The sequence below is a fragment of the Poromitra crassiceps genome, assembly GCF_964638095.1.
Source record: "Poromitra crassiceps genome assembly, chromosome: 17".
In the NCBI taxonomy this organism is placed as follows: domain Eukaryota; kingdom Metazoa; phylum Chordata; class Actinopteri; order Beryciformes; family Melamphaidae; genus Poromitra; species Poromitra crassiceps.
Genome location: NC_139635.1, coordinates 16,961,322 through 16,981,178, shown reverse-complemented (window position 1 = coordinate 16,981,178; position 19,857 = coordinate 16,961,322).

The following is a 19,857-nucleotide window of genomic DNA, read 5'->3' as shown; positions in this document are numbered from 1 at the left end:
GGTTCAGACTGGTTTTTGGTTGGATTTTGTAGTTACTGCAATTTTCCCGCTCTTTCCATAACAAAGCCCAACATATCAATCACTCATAATGGTACAATCTGTTTAGTTAATCCGGTCAATTCCCAATATGAGAGCGCACTGACAGCTGTCCAAATTGTTAATGAATGAGTCTTCAGTGTCTTTAAAATCGTAAATGCTGTATTCCTAGCTAATAATCCATAAGAGATCATCCAATAAAGAAGTGAATTGTGTTCTCCACTGGGAAGTGTTAATCTGGCTGTAGATAGTGATAACTGTTTGGTATCACTACCTAGCTCATCAGGACAATCTTTTTAATTGTTGCATAAATTATCAGCATTCAGACTCAGTCTGTAATTCATTTTATTCAAAATAATTGTAATATGCTATGTAATATACTGTATATGTTCTTGTATGAATTATCAATTGTGATTTGTAAAGAAAACCTGTTCTAAATTAAGATAATAAAACAACTGTGCTCATTAATTAATTGTGTCAGAATGATGACCAAAAAGCAACACCAGTGGTGAAGATTACATCAACTGACTTCAGGATTCCCTGAATTTATCTGTTACTCATCCATTTAAATGTTTTAAACATGTAAACAATAAAACAATTAAATACAGATATGATGTGGTATCGAAATCAAAACCGATTACAATTGTCTCATGAAAAACAAGACAGGAGAAGCACATTAGATTGTAGTTACTGCGCTTTTCCCTTGTACTACCTACACATCTGTTTAAGGTAATACACAGACAGAGTGCAGTATCTGCATTTCTGGGGTCATAGGTCAAGTAATTGATAATTGTTTTGCCCCCAAAAAATACTTTAACGTATACATATTTAATAAGCGCATTGCCACTTTTCAACCTATATCTCATTTGGCTGGACAGTCAAAAAACTTTAAAGCCATTTTTCTCAGTTTCAGTGTTGGCGTAGTTACTGCGGTTATGATTTGTAGGGCAGCATACACTCTTTAGGAAAGTGTTTTGAGATAATAAATCAAGGCAGAAGTAAGGGTAATTTTCCCATTGACTCCCATACAATCAGACTTCTTTTTTCTGCCAGTGGAGTCGCCCCCTGCTGGCCATTAGAAATAATGTTTAAGGCACTGCTGCATTGGATTCACTTTTCAGCGGAGGTTGTCCCTTGCTAGCACCAGTACCACTTGTACTGCTGCAATCCCTACTACTACCTACTACTACTACTACTACTACTACTACTACTACTAGCCTACTACTACTACTACTGCGGCTGCTACAACCATTGCTCTTTTTATTACTGCTGCCAGTATGACTGCTATTATTACCATTAGGTACAGAAACAGGAAGGGTGATACATGCAGCAGAAGACAGACTCTGCTTTGTGATAGGGGAGAAATTGGATATTAAATTTGTTTTGTTTTGTTTTGTTTTATTGTTCTTAATATGATGAGTGGAGACAGGCACTGGTTTCTGCTCACTGCATGAGATTAAGAAGGACTTTCGATATATGTTTCAGAAAAAGTGGATTCTTTATCACAATCTAAAGTGTTAGAAATAAAAAACATCAACACATATTTTGTTCGTTTGATACCTAAGTGTATCAATGTATTATTTATCAGGAATATGCTATACTGATCAGAAATATCTGTCATTTAATGTACAGATAATTGACAATTCTGCAATAAACAGCTAAGTCACCCTGCCCATATGCTTTATGAAGAAAACAACACCACCACAATGGAAAGCTGGCACTGCTCTTGTGGCACACACACACACACACACACACACACACACACACACACACACACACACACACCACTCAAGCTCGTGGCTGACACACTAAAGCCATATCCGGCCCTTTGACACAATGCATCTCTTGGCTGAATGGAAGTGTTCAGAGGGACAGAGGAGCTGCAGAATGACTTAGCACAGCGACATGGAAGCGTTCAGAGGGACAGAGGAGCTGCAGAATGACTTAGCACAGTGACATGGAAGTGTTCAGAGGGAACAGAGGAGCTGCAGAATGACTTAGCACAGTGACATGGAAGCGTTCAGAGGGACAGAGGAGCTGCAGAATGACTTAGCACAGTGACATGGAAGTGTTCAGAGGGAACAGAGGAGCTGCAGAATGACTTAGCACAGTGACATGGAAGCGTTCAGAGGGACAGAGGAGCTGCAGAATGACTTAGCACAGTGACATGGAAGTGTTCAGAGGGACAGAGGAGCTGCAGAATGACTTAGCACAGTGACATGGAAGCGTTCAGAGGGACAGAGGAGCTGCAGAATGACTTAGCACAGCGACATGGAAGCGTTCAGAGGGACAGAGGAGCTGCAGAATGACTTAGCACAGCGACATGGAAGTGTTCAGAGGGACAGAGGAGCTGCAGAATGACTTAGCACAGCGACATGGAAGTGTTCAGAGGGACAGAGGAGCTGCAGAATGACTTAGCACAGTGACATGGAAGCGTTCAGAGGGACAGAGGAGCTGCAGAATGACTTAGCACAGTGACATGGAAGTGTTCAGAGGGACAGAGGAGCTGCAGAATGACTTAGCACAGATACATGGAAGTGTTCAGAGGGACAGAGGAGCTGCAGAATGACTTAGCACAGTGACATGGAAGCGTTCAGAGGGACAGAGGAGCTGCAGAATGACTTAGCACAGTGACATGGAAGCGTTCAGAGGGACAGAGGAGCTGCAGAATGACTTAGCACAGATACATGGAAGTGTTCAGAGGGACAGAGGAGCTGCAGAATGACTTAGCACAGTGACATGGAAGCGTTCAGAGGGACAGAGGAGCTGCAGAATGACTTAGCACAGTGACATGGAAGTGTTCAGAGGGACAGAGGAGCTGCAGAATGACTTAGCACAGTGACATGGAAGCGTTCAGAGGGACAGAGGAGCTGCAGAATGACTTAGCACAGTGGCATGGAAGCGTTCAGAGGGACAGAGGAGCTGCAGAATGACTTAGCACAGTGACATGGAAGTGTTCAGAGGGACAGAGGAGCTGCAGAATGACTTAGCACAGTGACATGGAAGCGTTCAGAGGGACAGAGGAGCTGCAGAATGACTTAGCACAGTGACATGGAAGCGTTCAGAGGGACAGAGGAGCTGCAGAATGACTTAGCACAGTGACATGGAAGCGTTCAGAGGGACAGAGGAGCTGCAGAATGACTTAGCACAGTGACATGGAAGCGTTCAGAGGGACAGAGGAGCTGCAGAATGACTTAGCACAGCAACACGGGCGACGATCAAATGTGACTTTCTCTGTGCGTTTGCGCCGGCACCGGAATGTCCAACAGCGCTTCTCAATGAAACGCTGGGCCGTGAAGATGTGTTCCGTGAAAGTAGGATTTCAGCCCCCATTTTGATATTTTGATTTGACCAAAACGTGACATGTAACGTAGTCCTGCAAAATGTTTGATAGCTGAAAATGTAACACAAATATTGATCCGGGAAACTGAAGACCTCGGCTGACAAATCATAACACTTTGTGAGGCTGGATCCAGTGTCTGATATATTGAATGATTCAGACAATTACTCTCCAAAATGGGAACAAACTCCTCATTTAAAGCCACACTAGCCACATTGTGTGGATTGGCTTGGATTGGATTTATTTGACAATTTAAAAAAAAGATATGTATACATCTCTGCCCAGCAAGAATACATACAATTAAAAATCATCAAGGTTAAAAACACAATAAAGCCAAAAGGCTTATTTCCATTGTGGACCTCATGGGGACAGGGAGAGGGGTAGGGTAGATAGGGGAGGAGTCTGGGGATAGGGAGAGGGGTAGGGTAGAGAGGGGAGGAGTCTGGGGATAGGGAGAGGGGTAGGGTAGAGAGGGGAGGAGTCTGGGGATAGGGAGAGGGGTAGGGTAGAGAGGGGAGGAGTCTGGGGATAGGGAGAGGGGTGGGGTAGAGAGGGGAGAAGGAGTGGGGGGGGGGGTACATTAGGCAACATCCAGGACGTTGAGCTACTTTATAGCCCAGGAACAAAACATACAAACAAATCACAAGATGAATCACACAATTAACACATGTCACTGCATCCTCAATCAAATTAAATTTATCTTCCACCACATCTTGAGTTGGTCAAATTATTACAGTAAATAAAAATAAAAAACCATCAGAAAGCAAATACCCATCGCCGCCTAGCCCACCTAATATATGTCTATCAGATAGAGGCAGTCACTAACCACTATTTCAAGGAGGCCTTAAATCCTCTTTCTGTGGCCAGTTCTTTGCAAGAGGATGGTAACTGGTTCCATAGCAGTCCTGCTGTATACAAAAAGGAATTTTGCCCCATAGAACTCTTAAATCTTTGTGGAATTATATTTGTATTGCTTCCTCTAGTGGAATAATTGTGAGTCTCACGCACCCAGCTAAAATAATTTAGCAGATAAGAGGGGACTGTAGCTTGCCATATTCTAAAGGCCACCCCCAACTTGATCTGAGTGTGTGTGTGTGTGTGTGTGAGTGAGTGAGAGAGAGTAGTGTGTGTTGTGTGTGTGTGTGTGTGTGTGTGTGTGTGTGTGTGTGTGTGTGTGTGTGTGTGTGTGTGTGTGTGTGTGTGTGCGTGCGTGCGTGCGTGCGTGCGTGTGTGTGTGTGGGGGGTCTCATAAAATTGAAATTTTGGGGCATGAAAATAATTGAATTTACACAAAATATCAGCTATCAGCAGCTTCAGTCTATAAAAACAACATGGGTTTAGGCCTTAAAATGTCCATAGTCATAGTATTATGTTATATCACGCCAGGCCTAGCTCCAGGGTGAAGTGACTGAGGGGGCAGTTAAAAATGGTGAGGGGGCAATTTGAAAATGGCCATGCCAAAAAAAAAATCCCTCGCCAAAGATTTACCTAACTTTGGAGCATTATTGCCGACACCTTCCCGAAAAAGTTAGCATAGCTGCATGGTACCAATGTATTCCTTAGGTTTTGTAGTAGATATATGAGCCCAGGATCTTCACTTAAAATGAACCCACTACAGCCTTTGAAAGACAGGGGGGGGGGGGCTCGGGGGGGGGGGGGGGGGGGGCACCCTGTTGCTAGGAAATACATGACATCACAGGAATATTATGAATCGGTTGAACCCTGTTACTATACTGTACATATTGTTTCCTTTTTCTCATCTCACGCAGAGCGACACACACACACACACGCACGCACGCACGCACGCACACACACACACACACACGCACACACACACACACACACACACAGACACACACACACACACACACACACACACACACAAACAAGTCACGCCACAGTGGAACTAGAAAGAATCCATTGGAGTGTCTTGTGTCCCAGACAGAGATAGTTTTGTCTGAACGTGTCATCCAGTTCACAGGCTGCATTCTTCCACAGCGACACAGACACGATTTACCCAACTCCTCCTCCTCGCATCCTTCTCTTCTCCTCCTCTCCCTCACCTCCTCTCCTTCTCTCCTCCTCACCTATTAACCCTTCCTCCAGGGCTGGGTAAAAAAATAAATACCAAAAATCTGATATGAATCTATATTAATTTGAATAAACTGATATCGATTTTGCGATTGAGCGTATATTTGCCCGGGAGAAAAATCACTGGGCGTCCGAGTGACAGCGACAGAGCGATAGGGCGAAAATTCGCTCGTCGCCCGAGATGAAATATCTCAACTCGAGCAAAGTTTCGTTGGCAACAGTCACTTGCTGCTCAACACTGATTAGCTGCCGTAGCCCCGGAAGTGGCTGCAGTAAACACCAGCGCGTGGAACTAAAATCGTCCGGCTATGGCCGTGGAGCAAACTCTTGGCTTGTCCCTGCTAAATGCTAGGTCACTAGCAAACAAAACCTTCCTACTGAATGCCTTCTTCACTTCCCATGAACTGGATGTGATGCTCCTGACAGAGACTTGGCTCCATGCTGGTGAGTGTACACCGTTCTCCATGCTGGTGAGTGTACTGTACACCGTTCTCGGAACTCCTTCCTCCCGACTGTACATTTTTCAGCTCCCCCCGGTCCAAACTAGTCTTGAGAATTGTGCCTGTTGACGAGCGATTTAAACACAGCGACAGAGCGATTCCAAAAGGTTGAATCGAGCGACAGGGAGAATAATAAATATTTCGGTGTGAACACATCTTTAGTTATAGGTGGGGATGCGTTTGGTGGAGGGGGTGCAAAACTCGGCATAACACGTGGACCGTAAATTGACACTTGCGCGAGGCGGACTGCTATCGTCCCTGGCTTAAGAAGCAGGGAAGACAGCATAAGGCACGCGTTAAGGCTCGCAAACCGGTGCGTTAGCGATAGCGCCTGTGCGATACGATAGGGCCCACTGTCTCTTTCCTGTCGCGGAGGGAGTAGTGGAATCTGTACAGGAAGCTTTTGAATTTGTAATTTTGCATTGCTAAGCCAAGATGTGAGGCATCGTAAAATCTTGACCTTATACAATTGTGATTGAAGGTAATTTTATGATCCCATCAACCCCACATGCTAGTCCTGTGTGAACGGAGATAGAAGTTTATTTGCAGTGGTGCTACGAGTGCTGATATTTATATCTAATATTGCCTCATAGCCTGTCAAATTTGACACAAACCGGCGCAGGAATTTAAATGTCTTCCATTTTCTATCTGGGAACATATCTGACACATGACACAAGCATTTCATTCATGCCTCAAAGCTCCCCTCAACATTACACCCTTTTGTCAGCGGAGCAGTCAGACTGTGCTGCTATTGTGCGCCCCCCCCCCCATTCACCCCCCCTGCACACCCCCTCCCCTGACCAAAGACTCTGTACAATTTAAAGCAGTGCCTCCACCGTCCTAAATGAAATCATTCTTTCTCCTTCTTCTGTCTGTGGTCCAGTTAACAGCCCTCCCCTGTCAGAGAATCAGACAGAAAAAAGGGGGAGAGAGGTTGAGGATGATAGAGAGGAGAGAGAGCCATGGTGCGAGACGGTAACAATCGGAACATTCACCGTCGATGGGGGCGATGCCATTTCCCTTCTAACATCCAAGATTTGCCAAGACGTCCCTCTGAGAGATGCCAGCAGCTGAGCCAAGACCACCCCCCCGTCCATCCCACCCCCTCCTTCTCTCTTCTCTCCCCACACGTCCCCCATCAGACCCCCCCCCCCCCTGCATCCCACCCCCTCCTTCTCTCTTCTCTCCCCACACGTCCCCCATCAGACCCCCCCCCCCCCCTGCATCCCACCCCCTCCTTCTCTCTTCTGTCCCCACACGCCCCCCCCCCTCCCCCCCCATCAGAGCGCTGAGAAACTGCCCCCGCCGCGTCGACCCTGCAAATGCGTGTGAATTCCAAACAGTGTTGCGCGGCCAAATAGTAGTTGGCACGGAGCCGGGTCGGAGGGCTTGTAAGGCCGTGCGTCCCGCAGAGAGCAGGGAGGGGGGGGGGGGGGGGAGAGTTGTATAAAGCAGACTGTGAGTGGGACGACATGGGAAGCCAAGTTAGGATGAAGACATAAAGTGATGCAAGTCCCAAAGAGGAGTCTGCTTCTTAAGACTGCACAGTTTAACGCTGTACGATTTTTATGTGGAAATCTCTTCGTTTCATCAGCTTTAATCAGCAACACAGACGAGAGCCCCATCCCTCCTCAACACAACAGTGTTGAGGACTTGTTCTCAGCTATCCGATCCGGAAGAGAATTCAGTCCATTCATTTCCTAGCAAAAATAAAAAATAAAAATGGGGATTTAAAATGCATACTTTTCCCCCACCTTTTTATTTTTGTTTTTGCTCCAAGTGAAATGTTTGGTCACTCACAATTCGTCAGTACAGCTGGTTGGTTTAGTTCCAAACTTAAAACTCATTTTTCAAGGATTTTTCAAAATGGAGAAAATTAATGCGTAATTCTCTGGATTCTAATGGAGCTGAGAAAAAGTGGGCGTTCACTGTTGAGCTCTACTCAGATGCCACAGAATTGTCATAAAGGCAAATCAAAAGAGTGAAATCTTAACAGCAGCAAACCAGACTCAAATTCCTTATGATGTGTAGGCTACATTGACGTGATAGACAGATGGTTCGTCCAATCACAAGTGCCTGCCCATTTTCAGTTTCCCGAGCGAGTTCCCAGATGGTTATGTGAAACAAACCAGCATCAGGTTACCGCCAAGTCTTGAACAAACAGACATCCAGTTTAGGTCTAGCGAAGCCTCACTCTAATATATCAGCGAGTACAGTTTATTCCGAAGATTTGGTTATTCTGAAAGCTCGACTGCTTTGGGAATGCAGTAAACACACTGTGAGAGTACCGCATGGATGAGGGATTTCTTTTGTAGTTGGAAGGCAGATCTTACGGGGGGAAAGTCAATGGGGGTTTTCACTTAAATGCATAAAATAAGGGCTGTGGTTACCAAAGTTTATGGGAGTGGTAATTTGGGTTCAGCAGGATCATCTTCCCAAAAGTGAATCACTTTTATGCCTTTTGAAGCGTTTCTAAAAATCGCATAAAAAAAAAAGCGTTTCAAAAGTCCTAAAAGTGATTCACGTTTGTGAAGATTATCCTGCTGAACCCAATTACCGCTCCCATAAACTTTTGTTCAGCGCATAGACCTTATTTTATGTATTTAAGTGAAATCCCCATTCTAAACACCCATTTACTTTCCCCCCGTAAGATCCAGGAAGTCCGGGACTTCCGCCTTCCATGCTACTTCTGGACTCATTCCTGTGGTGCTCTATAAAACAGCCGCTGTGCCCTTTGGTGTTTGGGGAAAAAGGGGCTGCACTCGTCCAAAAAGTTCCAGTTTCACTTGCAGCCTCAGGATATTGTGGAAACAGTTGCTACCCTGCGGGCAGCAGTTGCGCTGCAGATGAGAAAACCTTCATTTGACAGATCAGCTACGACTCACAACGCACCAGCTCGGTGGATAATGCCACGACTCACCAGTGATCTGGGTGCATAATGCCACGACTCACCAGTGATCAGCTTGGTGTATAATGCCACAACTCACCAGTGATCTGGGTGCATAATGTCACGACTCACCAGTGATCAGCTTGGTGTATAATGCCACAACTCACCAGTGATCTGGGTGCATAATGCCACGACTCACCAGTGATCAGCCGGGTGCATAATGCCACGACTCACCAGTGATCAGCTGGGTGCATAATGCCACGACTCACCAGTGATCAGCTGGGTGTATAATGCCACGACTCACCAGTGATCTGGGTGCATAATGCCACGACTCACCAGTGATCAGCTGGGTGCATAATGCCACGACTCACCAGTGATCAGCTGGGTGCATAATGCCACGACTCACCAGTGATCAGCTGGGTGCATAATGCCACGACTCACCAGTGATCAGCTGGGTGCATAATGCCACGACTCACCAGTGATCAGCTGGGTGCATAATGCCACAACTCACCAGTGATCAGCTGGGTGCATAATGCCACGACTCACCAGTGATCAGCTGGGTGCATAATGCCACGACTCACCAGTGATCTGGGTGCATAATGCACTCACCAGTGATCAGCTGGGTGCATAATGCCACGACTCACCAGTGATCTGGGTGCATAATGCCACCACTCACCAGTGATCAGCTGGGTGCATAATGCCACAACTCACCAGTGATCAGCTGGGTGCATAATGCCACGACTCACCAGTGATCAGCTGGGTGCATAATGCTACGACTCACCAGTGATCTGGGTGCATAATGCCACCACTCACCAGTGATCAGCTGGGTGCATAATGCCACAACTCACCAGTGATCAGCTGGGTGCATAATGCCACGACTCACCAGTGATCAGCTGGGTGCATAATGCCACGACTCACCAGTGATCTGGGTGCATAATGCCACCACTCACCAGTGATCAGCTGGGTGCATAATGCCACGACTCACCAGTGATCAGCTGGGTGCATAATGCCACAACTCACCAGTGATCAGCTGGGTGCATAATGCCACGACTCACCAGTGATCAGCTGGGTGCATAATGCCACGACTCACCAGTGATCTGGGTGCATAATGCCACCACTCACCAGTGATCAGCTGGGTGCATAATGCCACAACTCACCAGTGATCAGCTGGGTGCATAATGCCACAACTCACCAGTGATCAGCTGGGTGCAAAATGCCACGACTCACCAGTGATCTGGGTGCATAATGCCACGACTCACCAGTGATCTGGGTGCATAATGCCACGACTCACCAGTGATCAGCTGGGTGCATAATGCCACGACTCACCAGTGGCCCTAAAAAGGTGGAGAAATTATAGTAGACCCATTAATATGACCCAACAATCGAGCAGGGAAGAGTGTGTCTGAGTGTGATTGTGTGTGTCTCGTGTGTGTGTGTGTGTGTGTGTGTGTGTGTGTGTGTGTGTGTGTGTGTGTGTGTGTGTGTCTCCGTGCGCGCACCCTATCGAGGTCAGAAGTAAAACAGGAAGTGGATTCATCACTGTCACCTGCGCCTTCGCCGGCGCCGCGATTTGGATGCTAAGTGCAATCCTCGGCCATAGATCTTTTGTTATTAAAGACCACACACACCAGACTCATGACAAATAGGACCCATACATTAGCTGTAATTTTTTATGCAGTGCCAAGTTTAGGGAAACAGAGTCATGCTTTTTGAGAAGCTCGGCGGGGGGACAAATTGCTCATAGATCCTTGGAGCTGTTAAAAGGGGAGCTTGATTTTTTGTGGCTCAGCACAAACTCTTTCCCGGACTGTTTGTTAGTCAGAAGTGGGGCGGCCACGGCGGTAAGTGGAAAGAAGTCCAAATTAAGATTTGAGGAAAGATTTTAATGTACAATGACAATATTTTGTAGATTACACCACACATGGCCAATAATGAACATACACACTTATATATATATATATATATCCATATATATATATATATATATATATATATAGTTCTGGTTTCCCGGACGCTGCCCCACCCCCTCTGCTGATCTGGGGAGAGCCGTAGACGCACACATGCTTCCTCCTTTACATTTGCCAGTTGCTTCTTTTCACCTGACAGCGGGGAGCTTTACCGGCAGCACACGTGGGAGGATCACGCTATTCCCACCAGTTCCCTTACGCCCGAACAGGTGCCCCGACCAACCAGAAGAGGCGCTAGTGCAATTAGAGAGCTCATGACTTGATATTTTTTCTGCTGCTCTCATGTTTTTAGCATTGTCTCTCTGTGTCTGACCGGTTAGTTTTAACAATTTGCCCGTTTTATTCCTTCCCCCCTCCCCAAACCCTGTTCCCTCAAGTAGTCTTTTGCCTCCTGCCAGGTCCTTATTCTAAATAAGAAGTTGTTCTTAACTAAATTGCCTGGTAAAATAAAGGTTTATGATGATGATGATGATGATGATGATGATGATGATGATGACAACGGAAGGCTATCCGTTGCTTGCTGCTTTGTTCATCTTTTATCATGTTAATGTTGATGCCTGTTGATTAATGTGTGGTTTTGTGTTTATAGTGCTGTCCTCCTGGTTACTGTAGTGATGATGTAGAAAATTGGCTTTTCATATTCTCCTTATCATAAAACAACGGTATAGTTATGATCATAGACATATAATTTAGCAAACTAGTTTGATCAGGGCCAAGCTTCTTCAACTACTTTGAGGGTAATTTTCTCTGAATGTTGGTTTTAGGTAGCCTGGTAAAGCAGCCCGTCACGTGAACTCACATTTAATTTGGTTTTCCGTGACGGTCTGGCCCCGGCGCCATGGGGGAAGTTTAGCAGTGGCAGGAGCATGGGCGGGCGTAGTTGCCTTGACAGACAACTCCTTCAGCCAATCAGCGTCAGATCCGTCAAACCCAAATCCACTCGGGAGAATGGCAAAAATATATTTTCCGCCGAAAAACTCTGCGGTTGCGGCGATACTCCTGTACTTGTTTAATTGTTGTTATTGAGTCTATTTCTGCAATAACTGCACTTTATGGCTGTTTAAATTAGACAAACGCTGACATGACTCGGGGGCGGCTGTGGCTCAGGAGGTAGAGCGCGTCGTCCAGAAGGTCGGTGGTTCGATCCCCGGCTCCTCCAGTCCGCATGTCGAAGTGTCCTTGGGCAAGACACTGAACCCCAAATTGCTCCTGATGGCTGTGCTAGCACCCTGCGTGGCACCTAGCCGCCTTCGGTGTGTGAATGGGTGAATGTAGGCACATTGTAAAGCGCTTTGGATAAAAGCGCTATATAAATGCAGTCCATTTACCATTTACCATTTATGACTCCTCGAGACGATCAGGCAAGGAGGTGGCCATTACTGTTTTGTTAGTGCAGTGCTAGTGGCGTTCCTGATTGGCCAACTTGCGCTGCGCTATCAATCGCACGGAGTCGCTGATTGGCTCTCGCTCTGCAGCTTCTGCTAAACCCTCCCCATGGCGCCGGGGCCAGACCGTCACGGAAAACCAAATGAAATGTGAGTTCACGTGACGGGCTGGTTTACCAGGCTAGGTTTTAGGAGTACGAACATGCAAATAGGTACGCATCATCTTCTTCAACTAATTTCACATTGGTCCTGTCCTATTGTATTAGCAAACACTGCAACAGGAAGTGAGCTGGGGTTCAATTTAGAATGTTTATGTTGTCAAGTTAAAACCATCTATACTCACTTAATATGATATGGGTTATTGTGGGAAATTGAAAAAAGGGGTTCCCAGGGGCCTTTGGGACATAGGACCTTAATTGGTGCTGATAATACACATTAAAAAAAGAAAATCTCAATTTTGTTCTGAGACTATATGTTGTAAAAATCTACAGTAAAATTCTGAAATTAAATGGACGAGCATTATTTTCCTCAGTGCTGACACATAGAAACACAGTTCCTTATCGAGTTCTATTATTGCGTAATTATTTGTTAATTGCATAATTAGCTCCACATCAAAACCACAGCATTGCACCATGTTGCTTGTCACTCACATCACAGCACCTGAAGCCAAATCAGTCACTGGGAAGAAGAAAAAAAGATGCAAGGAGCAAGTGGGTCAAGCGAGGCCTGCTGGGCCTGTGTCCAGGCAGCAGGAGTGCAGCTGTGGCTGGGGGAGTAGCCTTGGGTTATCTGCTTACAGGCAGGGAGGGAGGGGAGGGAGGGGAGGGGGGGGCAGGGAGGGCGACCTGCAGCGTGTAGCCCCGATCAGAACCACATGTGGCGCGGCCCGGGGGAGATGTCCACTCCCTGAACCAGATGTGCTCCGGCTCAGGTGTCACTCACTCTGCCATGTGTTTCCCCATCTGACTAATGCAGCCGTTGCACCTCACGCTCATACCCTGTGTTATACGCTGTGTCTGAACATCACCCTCATACCCTGTCTGTACGCTGTCAGGCTGTGTCTGAACCTCACCCGCATACCCTGTACGCTGTCAGGCGGTGTCTGAACATCACCCTCATACCCTGTACGCTGTCAGGCGGTGTCTGAACCTCACCCTCATACCCTGTACGCTGTCAGGCTGTGTCTGAACATCACCCTCATACCCTGTACGCTGTCAAGCTGTGTCTATGAACCAGGGTCACACGATGAGTTCCTGAGCAAGTGACATTTTCCGTGACATTTTCATATAAATAAAGGTCAATTTTGTTACTCCATATTTCCAAATACCATAAACCGGCAGTGACCCAACCTATATAATCCCGTGCCTGCTAGTAACCTTGCGATGCAGCTGGATTCGTGTGAGATCATGTGATCATGATCCATCTTGCCATGCTCCAATCTGGTCTGAATCGGAACCACCAGAGCGAGCCCATGATAGACGTGATAGACAGAGGGTTCATCCAATCACCTGTCCGTTTTTTTAAGTGCCTGCCCTTTGAAACGGTTTCCCAAGCGACTCGGCGTCGTAGCTCATGGGAAAAATCTGCCGCACAGGAAATGATGCATTTTACGTTTGCAGTTTGTTTGGAATAAACAGAAGAAGAACTGTGTAGTTTATCATAAGCAGTGCTAGCCACCATTACTGAACAGAGAGAGAGAGAGAAGAGAACCAAAAAACTGTATCAACAGAAAATACAAGCTCCGCCCACACTGTTTGATTGACAGGCGATCTCTAGGAAGACCAGTGCAGAAAAAACCACAGTGAGGCATGGAATACAGATTTGCATCATGCTATGACTTTACTCCACTAATCTGTAACCTATGGGGAAGTAGGTACACAATAATATTGTGTTCATGTCATATTCCCAGATACATGTGCACAAGTGTGTAAGTGGACAAAGTGCACTGCCTTTGTGCTTATGCAGCCATCTAGTTGCTGGCTGATCCGTGATCTCTAAACTGCAATGTCGCTTAGTGCACGTTCACACCATACGCCAATCCCACGCTGAAGCCAAGCAGTTTAATTTTGGTGTCCTTGTTAACAGGCGAGTCCGTTCACACCAGCCGCACGCCACACCACGCTGAAGCCATGCAAAAGCCACGCTAAAGCTATGTTGAACTGATAGTTTCAGCCTCTGTTCTATTTTACAAGCGTGCAGCGCGCTGAACCCGAGCTGCCAGGCATGAAGTCAATGCAAGTTGTGGGCGGAGGGAAGGCAACGCCGAGCGAGGCGCTGAGGAAAAGAGAGTGCTTCTTGTGTGACCGGACATTAATTGCTGTTATTGAGTCTCACGGCTGTGTAAACTCGACAAACGTTGACATTACTGCTCGTGGCTTCGCGAGCTGGACAGCCACAGCCGTTACTGTTATATGTCTTTGATTGGCCTGTTACGATGTCAACTACGAGGCAGCTCGCTGATTGGCCCATGCACTTTGTAATTTCTGAAAACACCCACCCTGGACTGGAGGTCAGAGGGGCCTGCAGAACAAACTGTGAGTTCATTTTCATGCATGGGCGATTATACGTTGGTGCACTGGCTGCACGTGCAACCCCTAGTGGCCAGATGATTTTTTTTTTTAACCTTTTATTTATACAGGGGGAGTCTCACTGAGAGCAATGCTCTCTTTTTCAGGAGTGACCTGTTCACATTCACACACACATTCATACCTGGAAGCTGACCAGTACAACCACAGTCTGATCTGCTGGCCACTGATCAACTCCACTGGAGCGGTTGGGGTTAAGGGCCTTGCTCAAGGGCACCTCAGTGGTGGTAATGAGGGAGGGGCAAGCGCTGCCTTTTCACTTTCCCCACCCAGATTTATCCTGCCGGTCCCGGGGATTGAACCGACGACCTTCTGGTCACAAGCTCGCTTCTCTAACCGTTGGGCCACCACTGCCACATAAACGATTTAAACCAAATCTAATCGAATATATTATATATATCATGTGTTGTAGATATCTATATTTCGTTGTATTCAACATTATTCAATACAATTTCTTGATTCATTGTGTTTCTGAAGAAAATAAATCTGTACTTGACCTCTCAACTCAGCTCACGTGATGCGCGCTGGTCGTGGTACTACGTGCTACTACGTGCTTGCGTCAGACGTCAGCGACAGCGTGTCGACAAAGGAAGCATACCGAGACAGACGAGACAGAGATATTTAACATGGCTAAAAGGGTAAAACAAACTCTCAACGATTTTTCTCTAAGAAAACTAGGACTGATACAGAGAAACATGACTGCAACAATAACACCATGCCGGTCACCTCAGCAGCAGCCGGCGGCAGCAGCAACATTGTTCTCAGTTCGGACGACGAAGAAGAGGAGGGAAGCGGTGGTGGACCACCGGTGATAGTGTCAACCACGCAGGCTGCGCCTGTCACAATGTGGCAGTTTGAAAGCTCCACCTCTGCTTAGATTGAACTGTCATTTCTCCAGACAGTAGTGTGAGAACAGATCGAGACATCCCCTGACTGCAGCTTGGGTAAAGTTGCATCTACTGTAGGTGTCATTCAGCATATTGTGATATGTTGTTGGAGAATGTGTTGTCATATCCTACTATAGCATTCAGTGTCTCCTATACAGTTATCTATTTGTGGAGGTACCACAATAGATTTGGAGCACCACAAATAGATTTTGACTGCCACATATTAATTTCAAGTAGTTGACTGCAAACACCTGCTTTAGGAGCCCACTAGATGGTGCTCTGAGGCCCACCAGTGGGCCACGGTTCAGTGGTTGGGAAACACTATCAACAATTAACAATTATTTTTTCATCACTGTAAAGCCACAGCATAGTGAAGAGGATATTGATGTGATGTGTGTAGTTGGGGCGGTTCTAGGCCTTTTTTGGGTGGGCTTTAGCCCACCCAAAAATAGTCTCAGCCCACCCAAAACATTTTTTTTTTTTTTTACTCTCCAAATCCATGGTGGTCATTAGTAGCAGTTTCTGTTAAAATTATCTTTATTTATTATTTATTTTTGCTTTAAAACTATTTTTTAATTTTCTGCTTAAAGTTCATGAAAAAAAGTGGCATTCTTGTTTTTTCCCACAATAATTTCATACCATTTGTAATGCCACCGTTGTAGTGCTGTTGTTCAAAATTACAGTACATTTTCTCAGATTTATTGGTGTCTTTCTAGTCACACAATTTAATAGTCAGTGTTTCCCATACACTGATCTATTTGTGGTGGTACACCCTACATAGATTTTGACCCCCACAAATACTGCCACATATTAATTTCAACTAGTTGACTGCAAACTCCTGCTTTAGTGCTTACAGTATATTATTATCTTGTCGGAATATTATTCCAGCCAATAAGTTAGGAAGTTCCCTTTTGATTTAATTTTACTTTTGTTGTGCCTACAAAGCAAAATGTTACTTTACTTGAAACTCCCCTGAAGTGATTTTGGTATTATTTATGCAACCATAATTCTACCATATAGTAACCTGTATGCAGAATATATATAGTATATATAGGGAAACAATTAGAAGATATTGATGTGTGTAGTTCTTCATAGATATGGGGCCCTATTCTCCCACAAGCCTTCGGCGCTAAAACGGGCCTTAAACGCAAAAAAACGTGCCTTGCGCCTGTTTTGGGACGATATCAATATGGCTTTAGGCTGCCAAATGCGCTTTAGGCCGAATGGGCGTGGCGCAGTCCCAGAATGGGCCAAAGTGGGCGTGTCGGCGCTAACTACCGGCGTAGTGCTATCTTCGCACCTGGCCTACATTTAGCGCTTTGCGCCTTTGAAAACCAGGCCTATTCAGTGCGCCAGTGCACTTGTGCCTCTCCCCTGTCACCCTTCTCTGTCTCTCTCTGAAACCAGGCCTATTCAGTGCGCCAGTGCTCTTCTGCCTCTGAGTCACCCTTCTCTCTCTCTCTCTGACTCCCTCGCTCAAACAGACACAACACATAGCAGCACCCAGCTTCCCATAGGAAATAGCAGTTGTAAGTTTACTGCCTGTGAATGTCCACTCCCAGCATGCAATTGGGTCCTCCATTTCGCTACTAAATAGCAACCAAATGAGCCGAAATAGATATAAAAGGTAGATCTAAAATAATGTGTAATGGTAAGACAACCTGCAATTGTCGAACATTTCAATATTGGACCAAATAAAACATCGAAATGAAACACCACCCTATGTGAAACATATATGTCCTCTTGAGCCTATATATACCCCTTGTGGGTTTAACGTGATTTAGATAAGTGACAGCGGAACGCGCTTCTGTGATGTGCTATACTGTGATGTCCGCTCCAATAACTTGGCCCTACTTGACATTTAGTTTTACAATAAAAACACATTTATGCAATGACTTTACATAATGTAGGGTATATTTATGTGCATCGATCATTCTACCTGCAGCAGGGGAGAGAAAACGATATCTTTCTGGACAAACTTTCACCAATCTAATAGGCTATATTTTTCTAGCTGATGCGTTTAGTACATTATTTTCACTTTGATCTTGCTATAGTGTAGCGTATTTACATGCTTGCAGTATTGAAACTGCAGTTAGATTGGTTTGAGAAGCATAATAATATGGAATAATAGCCTATAATGCAGTCAGACAGACAGACTGGATGAAGGGAGGGGGGGGGGCAGAGCGTTTGGCTTTCGTCTGGTTTTGCGGGATCACTGGAATTGGAGCTAAAAAGGCAAGCGTGCGATTCGTTTATTGCAGTTATCCAATGAGCATGACGGTGCATAATTTTACGCTTAAAAGGCGTGGTTGTAATGGTTGAGGCTGCGTCTAGCGCCAGCACGACGATATCAAGTGCGCTGGTCCACGCCCACTGATTTGAGCTGCGCCAGGCGTTCGGCCTAGAAACAGCGCCGATGCAACGATAGGGACCCTAGTCTCTTCATTTTGATCTCAAAGTGCGCCAGTTTGATCCATTTTTACTTGAAACTGCACAAAATTTTGGGCTGAGCCCACCCAAAGCTCTGATGCTAAAACCGCCCCTGGTTCTAGCCTCTTCATTTTGCTCTCAGAGTGCCCCAGATTAATGCATTTTATTTTAAAATTTACAAAATGTATTTATGTGCCCCCCCTGGAGACCCCCCTACCGGAGTAATATTGCCTTCTGGGTGGTGCAAACGCCTGTTTGGAAGGTCTATAATCACCTATGTTTTCATGTAACAGGCTGTCTTCAGTGGCACAAAGCAACAGTTTACATGGTGAGACTGTTCCGGAGTGTTTGTACGGGTATGAGTTTAACTGTAGGTCAGATGTGTTACTTCAGATTTGTATTGATCTGAAGCTGACCTGGCTTTGGGATCAGATGTGTAAGGACCTGAAGCTGCCCCTTAGCAAAAAGAAGTTTATACAAGTGTACAATTAGTATACTTTAGTATACTTCTTTTAAACTTAAAATGAGAGAGTATACTTTCAGTTTACTTTTTATATACTTATCAAATATATACTTATAAAAATGTTACTTAAGTATACTTACACTTGAGTATACTTATACCTAAGTGTACTTACACATTATCAAGTATACTTACATTTAAGTATACTTATACTTAAGTATACTTACACAGTACACAGTATACTTACACCCAAGTATACTTACACCCAAGTATACTTACATTTAAGTATACTTATACTTAAGTATACTTACACAGTACACAGTATACTTACACCCAAGTATACTTACACCCAAGTATACTTACACCCAAGTATACTTATACTTAAGTATACTTACACCTAAGTATACTTATACTTAAGTATACTTACACAGTACACAGTATACTTACACCCAAGTATACTTACACCCAAGTATACTTACACCCAAGTATACTTATACTTAAGTATACTTACACCTAAGTATACTTATACTTAAGTGCACTTACACAGCACACAGTATACTTACACTTAAGTATACTTATACTTAAGTGTACTTACACAGTATACAGAAAAGTCTAAGTATACTTGGCTTGTACTTGTACTTAAACTTGTGATTGAGATACACACAAGAAAAGTATAAATAAGTATTCTTGCCTTATACAGAAAGTATAAGTATACTTGGCTTGTAGTTGATTTGTTTTATTTGAAGTAGGCTACAGCAGTTCTGCATATAAAATGGAAAAATCAGGATATCACAATAAATCCCAGAGGCTTATTTCCATGTGGTCCCTTATAGTCGATAGATTATAGCCGATTAAATACTTTTTCAGACATATCGGTTTCTTTGAGGTAGTATACACCATACACATTTGGCTGATTTTATTGACAATTCTCCCATATATGAGAGTAGCAGACTTGATGTATACTGGCTGCTAAGGCTACCAGAATATATGGAGTGCTTGAGTGATGTCACTCAGCACACAATTGCTCAACATCACATCACTGATGACATCACTCACTGATGACCACCACTGATGATGTCATAGATGTGATGATGCCATAGAGATTGTGACATCATCAGTGATGATGTCATAGACATTAATTCATGAATGAAATCATCAGAGGGACAATTGAAACAGAGAAACAAACAGACAAACAGAGCCCATGCTCCCTTTTATAGGCACAATTAAAGCAATACAACTGTGACTTTTGCTTCGCTGGAAATTATGGTGGTGTCCAGACATGGTTTCCA